An 8,880-nucleotide genomic window follows, 5' to 3' on the forward strand; every position below is an offset into this window, starting at 1 on the left:
CCTGACCTGACTCTTGCATACTATCTCTACCAAAAACCCACATAGTGGACAAAGTCTCAACATCAATGTTCATTCAAAATGTCAATAGCTAAGGTAATATTCAGTATTTATAGAGTGAGTCCTGGCACTGACTACAACACCCAGCTATAATCACATCACACATGCCCAAATAATCACAGAAGCTGCTCTTTAAAACTACGAGTTTATTTATAGTTAACAAAACTGCTAAAAAATCAATATTATAAATCAACAAAACATCAATTATTACTAGGGACGCGAGTTACAGTGGAACGTTGTGAAGTGTGAAGGTGTGGGCCAATATAACCTTGGTGACGTCATGGCCGTGTCACAGGGACTCCCTGGGGTTCCCATGGGGTGGTGGTTTAAACCAAATCTCACACTCAGGTGAGATTTTAATGCCTAATGGGGTTTGGTGATTCATATTTTTACATGTAGGCTCCTCTCTTTGTTTCCCCCACATGGTGAAGACCCAACAGCAAAACTTAAGCTATGGATGTAGAATTAAAATGAATAAACTTTTGGTTTCACACAGGACATGAATGCCGGTGCCCTGAGTAAAAGTCCTGTTTGTTTCACCCATCCACCACCTCTCCCTCCCGTCCTAAGCGGACTTCTCACTCTTAAATACTACATATTTTTCTCTGAGCGTCCAACAATGATACTGATGGGTTTATATTTGAGTTAGTTGAAAGCCTGGTGCATCTCATACCAACACTCAAGTGAGCCTTGTGCATCGGTATCAGACGCCGAGGGGCGCTGGCCAAGCCAAGGTGTTTGACGCCCTGTAAGTGAGACATAGACTGTGTTTAAGAAGTGGACAAAGTCACTGTGACTTCACCCTTTGGTTTGTTGGGTATGGTTTAAAGCCTTGATTTTTGGCATTTTGGTCGTTGCAATTCTGTTATTTTTGTAGCCAGAAGTGACACCAGAGGGTGGAGCTTAGTACAACCGAATGCGGAACCAGACAATTTTAGATCAATTTTAGATCAACAAAATGATCTTCTAGCAGCTCCTGAATTCAGTGTAAAACTACAATAACTGACTTCCTGTTGTTTTTACAACAGCTGCATGCACCTGTACCTTTCACCTCATGAAGTATATGTGGCTGTAATGACCACTGCAGCCTGTAGAGGGCGCTTGCATGCTTTTGAACTGAGCCTACCAGACTTAGGGTTGTTTTTACAGGGATTCACATTCGTTTCCAACCAAGACAACACACGGTACAGTGTGTGTGAATGTGTGTGTGTGTACATTTACCTACCTGTCCAACAGTGGACTTACACGTTGTTACACATTGACCAACAGGGGACTCCGTAGCCAACAGGGACATTTTGGAAGTCCCCTGTTTGTCAGGCTTTAGATCATGCTAAATTCATGTCTCTAACCCTCTGGTGAATTTATTTTATTATTTTAGCCCAGTGGGGACTTGAAGGTATATTTAAGTGTTCAAGCATGCTCAGCACTGCTCCTACAGGCTGGAGCAGGTATTTCAACAGCTCACTCACACATCTCGCTTATAACACTCCACCATTGTGTGAACGGCTTGCAGCCCCAGGCCTGTGTTTCAGACTGTAGAGGGGATATTAAACAGATTACACAGTGAAGAGACCAGTCTTTTGAAACATGATTTTGTTTATTATATTTTTGTGACAAAATATGAATGCTCAACTTTACTGTATATCTTAAGATACCATTTCAGCACTATTAAAATAAAGGGCTACCCAGAAGCCAGGAGAGTAATACGTATTCAATAATCTAAAGAAATGGAAGGAAATAGAAAATCAACCAGGATAAAATGAGAATTTTAATAATCAGCAGTAAGATCCTTTTCCGTTATAATCATAAAACACATCTCTCACCTCCCCTTCCCATTTCTTTAAAAAATATACTTTAAAAAGCACATTTGCAATAATATTCTGGAAAAAGAACTAAAAATATTTCTATTCCATCTTTGTTTTTCGAAGTGACTAGTAATTTAATTACTAGTAATTTAATTACTAGTAATTAAAGCAGCAGTGAATGTGCAAAGAATGAATACAAATAAAGAAGTAATAATAGCAGACTTAGTAATATAAATATTACTTATAATAGCAGTGTGAGTCAAGCAGGGTCATGGCGGCAGGCCGACATCCGTCCAGGTGTAACCACTATCCATGAAAACCTGGAAAACATTGTGAAGGGGCATGTTTCTGTTTAATCTATCACTCTTTATGCAAAATAAATCCTTGTTCATATCTCTCGCTGTCTGCCTTCATTAGTCTCCAGCTATTGCTCCACGTAATCGTCTAGTCTTAAATTTTGAAACACTGAGAAGTGTGTGTGTGTGTGTGTGTGTGTGTGTGTGTGTGTGTGTGTGTGTGTGTGTGTGTGTGTGTGTGTGTGTGTGTGTGTGTGTGTGTAGGATTTGGGCGGTGGAGGCTGTTTTCACAGTTCTCTATGTTCACAGATGGAGCTCTGAATGTCAAATTTAGGCTCATTAAGCTTTAATTGAACTCTAATGATGCTGCTGTAATTTTAAAAAAATCACTAAAGTCTACATGTTTATGTTTTTTAGAAAAAAAAATGTACACTAAACTAATAATGTGTGTGTGTGTGTGTGTGTGTGTGTATACAGCCTTTACACACACACACACACACACACACACACACACACACACACACACACACACACACACACACACACACACACACACACACACACACACACAGAGAGAGAGAGAGCTCTGACAGCTCACAAGTCAAATTTAGGCTCATTTAGCTTTAATTGAACTAAATAAATTAATTGAAAGTCTACATGTTTAAGATTTCTTTGTTATAATATAATTGCTGCCTCTACTGTGTTTTCTGTCTTCTGCGCTCAGAGTATTTTCATATGTAACTATGTCCACTGAAGACTAAACACCAGGTTTTATGTTAGTTACTTAGTAAAATATTTCCTCGTGCCGTTGGCTTATTGAACCAGAAGAGCTCAGGTGAGGCAATAATCGTCTGTCAATTCACACAGTTTTTATGGTGTGATAGTCGTATTTGAATAAACGACACTTTAGCACACGACTCTTGTCTCTGTCTCATTGTTATTTTAACAAGGATCTCTGTTTTCACTGTCATTTTAAAATTGGTGCTCATCTAACAGAAACATTAAGAATACTGTATATGTTTCTTATATCTGATCTGAGGCCTGGTGGGATATTGTCCTTACCTTACTTTCCAGGTAATAAGTCAGGTATTGTTTAGTATTGATACATCTGATCACACCAACAGTAATAATGTTGGTTAATACCCCCCATGAACCGAGCTGTACCACTTTGAAGCCTTTCTTCTCCCATGCTTGGGTTAGTTAAACTATTATTTAATAAAGGTTCATTATATTTCCTGGAAACTTTTTTTTAATTTCAAGACAAAAGACAGTTACAGAACAAGAGGATGACAAGAACAGTGAATACAGGCCAGTTAGTCAGCAGATGAGAGAACTGAGTGATGATGACTTCCTAACAAATTGCATAAATTGCACAATAATAAGAATACTCTTGTATGCTTTTTATTGCATACTATTAAGAACATAATGAAAAAAGACAATGTTCCTAATAAGCTATATTCATAATATTAATAATAGTAATAACAATCAGGTCAGGGGGAGTGGAGCCCCGTCCACCATCAGGGATCTCCACAACGGGTCAGCAGGGTCAACGGGGGTCACTGTTTCATTTTGTAGTTATTGGCATTAAATGTTATTACTTCATTTATTCTATTCATTTAGACTCTCCTGTCTCCCTCTACTGTCTCTCTCTCTGTCTGTGTTGGTGTGTGTTGGTGTGTGTTGGTGTGTGGTGGTGTGTGTTGGTGTGTGGTGGTGTGTGTTGGTGTGTGTTGGTGTGTGGTGGTGTGTGTTGGTGTGTGTTGGTGTTGTTGGTGTGTGTGTGTGGTGTGGTGGTGTGTGTTGGTGTGTGTGTGGTGTGTGGTGTGTGTGGTGTGTGGTGTGTGTGGTGTGTGTTGGTGTGTGTGGTTGTGTGTGGTGGTGTGTGTGTGTGTGTTGTGTGTGGTGTGGTGTGTGTTGGTGTGTGTGGTGTGTGTGGTGTGTGTGTGTGTGTGGTGGTGTGTGTGGTGTGGTGTGTGTGTGGTGGTGTGTGGTGTGTGTGTGTGTGGTGTGTGTGGTGGTGTGTGTGGTGTGTGTGTGGTGTGTGTGTGTGGTGTGGTGTGTGTTGGTGTGTGTGGTGGTGGTGTGTGGTGGTGTGTGTTGGTGTGTGGTTGGTGTGTGTTGGTGTGTGGTGTGTGTGTGGTGGTGTGTGTTGGTGTGTGGTGGTGTGTGTTGGTGTGTGTTGGTGTGTGTGGTGTGTGTTGGTGTGTGTGGTGTGTGGTGGTGTGTGTTGGTGTGGGCGTGGCTTCTCCATTCACTCTCCTGGCTCCCTGATGGCTGTGAAGCTGTTTCACCTGCTCTGAGTCACACACCTGCAATACATCATCTCATCAGCCCTGCAGTAATTCACACATCTAGGACCAGATCTTAGTCTCAGCCACCGTGGTAGTTACTCGCTTCAGGCCTCTGTAGTGTTTTTGTTTTCTGAGAACAACTCCTTTTATATATTCTTAGAGTTTCTGTTGGATGCCAACTGATTCTAAAATGTCAGTGAAAACAAAGAACACAAACCCTTGTGTAAAATAACAATGAGACAGAGACAAGAGTCGTGTGCTAAAGTGTCGTTTATTCAAATACGACTATCACACCATAAAAACTGTGTGAATTGACAGACGATTATTGCCTCACCTGAGCTCTTCTGGTTCAATAAGCCAACGGCACGAGGAAATATTTTACTAAGTAACTAACATAAAACCTGGTGTTTAGTCTTCAGTGGACATAGTTACATATGAAAATACTCTGAGTGCAGAAGACAGAAAACACAGCAGAGCCAGCGAACAAAGAAACAAAGAAATCTAAAAAAGATGAAACTTTAGTTGACTTTAGTGATTTTTTTAAATTACAGCAGCATCATTAGAGCTCAATTAAAGCTTAATGAGCCTAAATTTGACATGTGAACAATCAGAGCTCCATCTGTGAACATAGAGAACTGTGAAAACAGCCTCCACCGCCCAAATCCTACACACACACACACACACACACACACACACACACACACTCACAGAGCTCTGACAGCTCACAAGTCAAATTTAGGCTCATTTAGCTTTAATTGAACTAAATAAATTAATTGAAAGTCTACATGTTTAAGATTTCTTTGTTATAATATAATTGCTGGCTCTACTGTGTTTTCTGTCTTCTGCGCTCAGAGTATTTTCATATGTAACTATGTCCACTGAAGACTAAACACCAGGTTTTATGTTAGTTACTTAGTAAAATATTTCCTCGTGCCGTTGGCTTATTGAACCAGAAGAGCTCAGGTGAGGCAATAATCGTCTGTCAATTCACACAGTTTTTATGGTGTGATAGTCGTATTTGAATAAACGACACTTTAGCACACGACTCTTGTCTCTGTCTCATTGTTATTTTAACAAGGATCTCTGTTTTCACTGTCATTTTAAAATCGGTGCTCATCTAACAGAAACATTAAGAATATTTTATATTTTGCCTTTATTTCCAGGTAATATGTGAGGTATCGATCTGTATTGATATGTTCGATCACGCCAACAGTACATTCGCCAAAAGTAAGATAACTCACGCACACACAATTGTGCACATTCAGGCACACATTGAAGTATCAAAGCAAAAACAGAGCACCAGTTCAGTAATCAGGACTAGTAGTAATAGTAGTTTATATTAAAAACATTGCTTTATATTCTGTTGCTTGACCTCGTGCTTTTTTTCCTTGTGAATTACTGGATGCTTTAACGTCGGCATGAAACATGCAGGTAGGTTGATTCAAACGCTGGACACTGTTAAGAGGTTAAGTGAAGGTAAGAAGGTGTTATTTAAGTTCCTGAGGCACAGGGGACAAGAACGCTTAATGTCAAAAACAAAAAAACAAATGAAAGGAATTGTTCTACAGAGGCCTGAAGCGAGTAACTACCACGGTGGCTGAGACTAAGATCTGGTCCTAGATGTGTGAATTACTGCAGGGCTGATGAGATGATGTATTGCAGGTGTGTGACTCAGAGCAGGTGAAACAGCTTCACAGCCATCAGGGAGCCAGGAGAGTGAATGGAGAAGCCACGCCACCACCACCAACACACCACACACACCACACCACACCACCACACACCACACACACACACACCACACACCAACACACACCAACACACCACCACACACCACACACACCAACACACCAACACACACCAACACACACACACCAACACACACACACACACACCACCACACACCAACACACACCACCACACACACACACCAACACACACCACACACACCACCACCACACACCAACACACACCAACACACACCACACACACCACACACACACACCACACACACACACCACACACACACCAACACACACCACACACACACCACCACACACCAACACACACCACCACCACACACACAACACACACCAACACACACCACCACACACCACCACCACACCACCACACACACCAACACACACCACACACACACACACCACACACACCACACACACCACCACACACACACACACCAACACACACCACCACACACCAACACCACCAACACACACACACCAACACACACCAACACACACCCACCACACCACCACACACACCACCACACACCAACACACACCAACACACACCAACACACACCACACACCAACACACCACACACACCACACACCAACACACACAACACACACCACACACACCACCACACACACACACACCAACACACACCAACACACACCACACACACACACACACACCACACACACACACCAACACACACAACACACACACACAGAGAGAGAGACAGTAGAGGGAGACAGGAGAGTCTAAATGAATAGAATAAATGAAGTAATAACATTTAATGCCAATAACTACAAAATGAACCAGTGCACCCCCGTTGACCCTGCTGACCCGTTGTGGAGATCCCTGATGGTGGACGGGGCTCCACTCCCCTGACCTGATTATTATTACTATTATTAATATTATGAATATAGCTTATTAGGAACATTGTCTTTTTTTAAGGACATTATGTTTCTTAATAGTATGCAATAAAAAGCATACAAGAATATTCTTATTATTGTGCAATTTATGCAATTTGTTAGGAAGTCATCACTCTGTTCTCTCATCTGCTGACTAACTGGCCTGTATTCACTGTTCTTGTCATCCTCTTGTTCTGTAACTGTCTTTTGTCTTGAAATAAAAAAAAGTTTCCAGGAAATATAATGAACCTTTATTAAATAATAGTTTAACTAACCCAAGCATGGGAGGAGAAAGGCTTCAAAGTGGTACAGCTCGGTTCATGGGGGGTATTAACCAACATTATTACTGTTGGTGTGATCAGATGTATCAATACTAAACAATACCTGACTTATTACCTGGAAAGTAAGGTAAGGACAATATCCCACCAGGCCTCAGATCAGATATAAGAAACATATACAGTATTCTTAATGTTTCTGTTAGATGAGCACCGATTTTAAAATGACAGTGAAAACAGAGATCCTTGTTAAAATAACAATGAGACAGAGACAAGAGTCGTGTGCTAAAGTGTCGTTTATTCAAATACGACTATCACACCATAAAAACTGTGTGAATTGACAGACGATTATTGCCTCACCTGAGCTCTTCTGGTTCAATAAGCCAACGGCACGAGGAAATATTTTACTAAGTAACTAACATAAAACCTGGTGTTTAGTCTTCAGTGGACATAGTTACATATGAAAATACTCTGAGCGCAGAAGACAGAAAACACAGCAGAGCCAGCAATTATATTATAACAAAGAAATCTAAAAAGAACATAAACATGTTGACTTTCATTGTTCAATTAAAGCTAAATGAGCCTAAATTTGACTTGTGAGCTGTCAGAGCTCTCTCTCTCTGTGTGTGTGTGTGTGTGTGTGTGTGTGTGTGTGTGTGTGTGTGTGTGTAGAGGGTTTGAGGGTAAACACACACACACACACACACACACACACACACACACATACATTGTTAGTTTAGTGTACATTTTCCAAAATGTAATTTAAATTTGTTTAAAAAAAGGAAATTAACAGAAATAAATCAGTATCAGTACACATACTTCCCTCCTACTACTACTGGTACTAGTACTACTAATATTACTAGTACTACTACTACTACTACTACTACTACTACTACTACTACTACTACTACCCAAACACACACACCAAATGTTAGGTTGACAGGTTTTTAGTAAAATTTTAATTTTTAGTATGAAACAAATGGAAATTAACAGAAATAATTCAGTTTTACACAAACTACTGGCACTCACACACACACACACACACACACACACACACACACACACACACACACACACACACACACACACACACACACACACACACACACACACATTGAGCATTTGCATAGACCTGTATTATAGGTAAACAGTAACCTTTTAACATTATTTCAAACAACATGTCGTCTTAAAGCCAACTTTAACCAATTTCTTCAATATAGACTTAAACAGTATCTCTGTTAATCTACGTGAAAACACAATGAAGTCAGTTTCATGTTGGTCTAATCTGTCTGCTCAATAGAATGCAGCTTTTTTTCTTCTCTTTCTATATCAGAGACTTTTCCCTTGTTCCTCGATAAGTGATCCAACATTTGCATAAGTGCAGACCTGTGTAGCCAATGGATTTGTGTTGATAAACCTTCATGAGGTGATTGGTGGCTGGAAGGCCAACAGGACAGTGAGAACAGATTTAAAAAGGCACCAGTGTTTCACCAGGAGGA

Source organism: Anoplopoma fimbria, chromosome 9, assembly GCF_027596085.1.
Source record: "Anoplopoma fimbria isolate UVic2021 breed Golden Eagle Sablefish chromosome 9, Afim_UVic_2022, whole genome shotgun sequence".
Classification (NCBI taxonomy): domain Eukaryota; kingdom Metazoa; phylum Chordata; class Actinopteri; order Perciformes; family Anoplopomatidae; genus Anoplopoma; species Anoplopoma fimbria.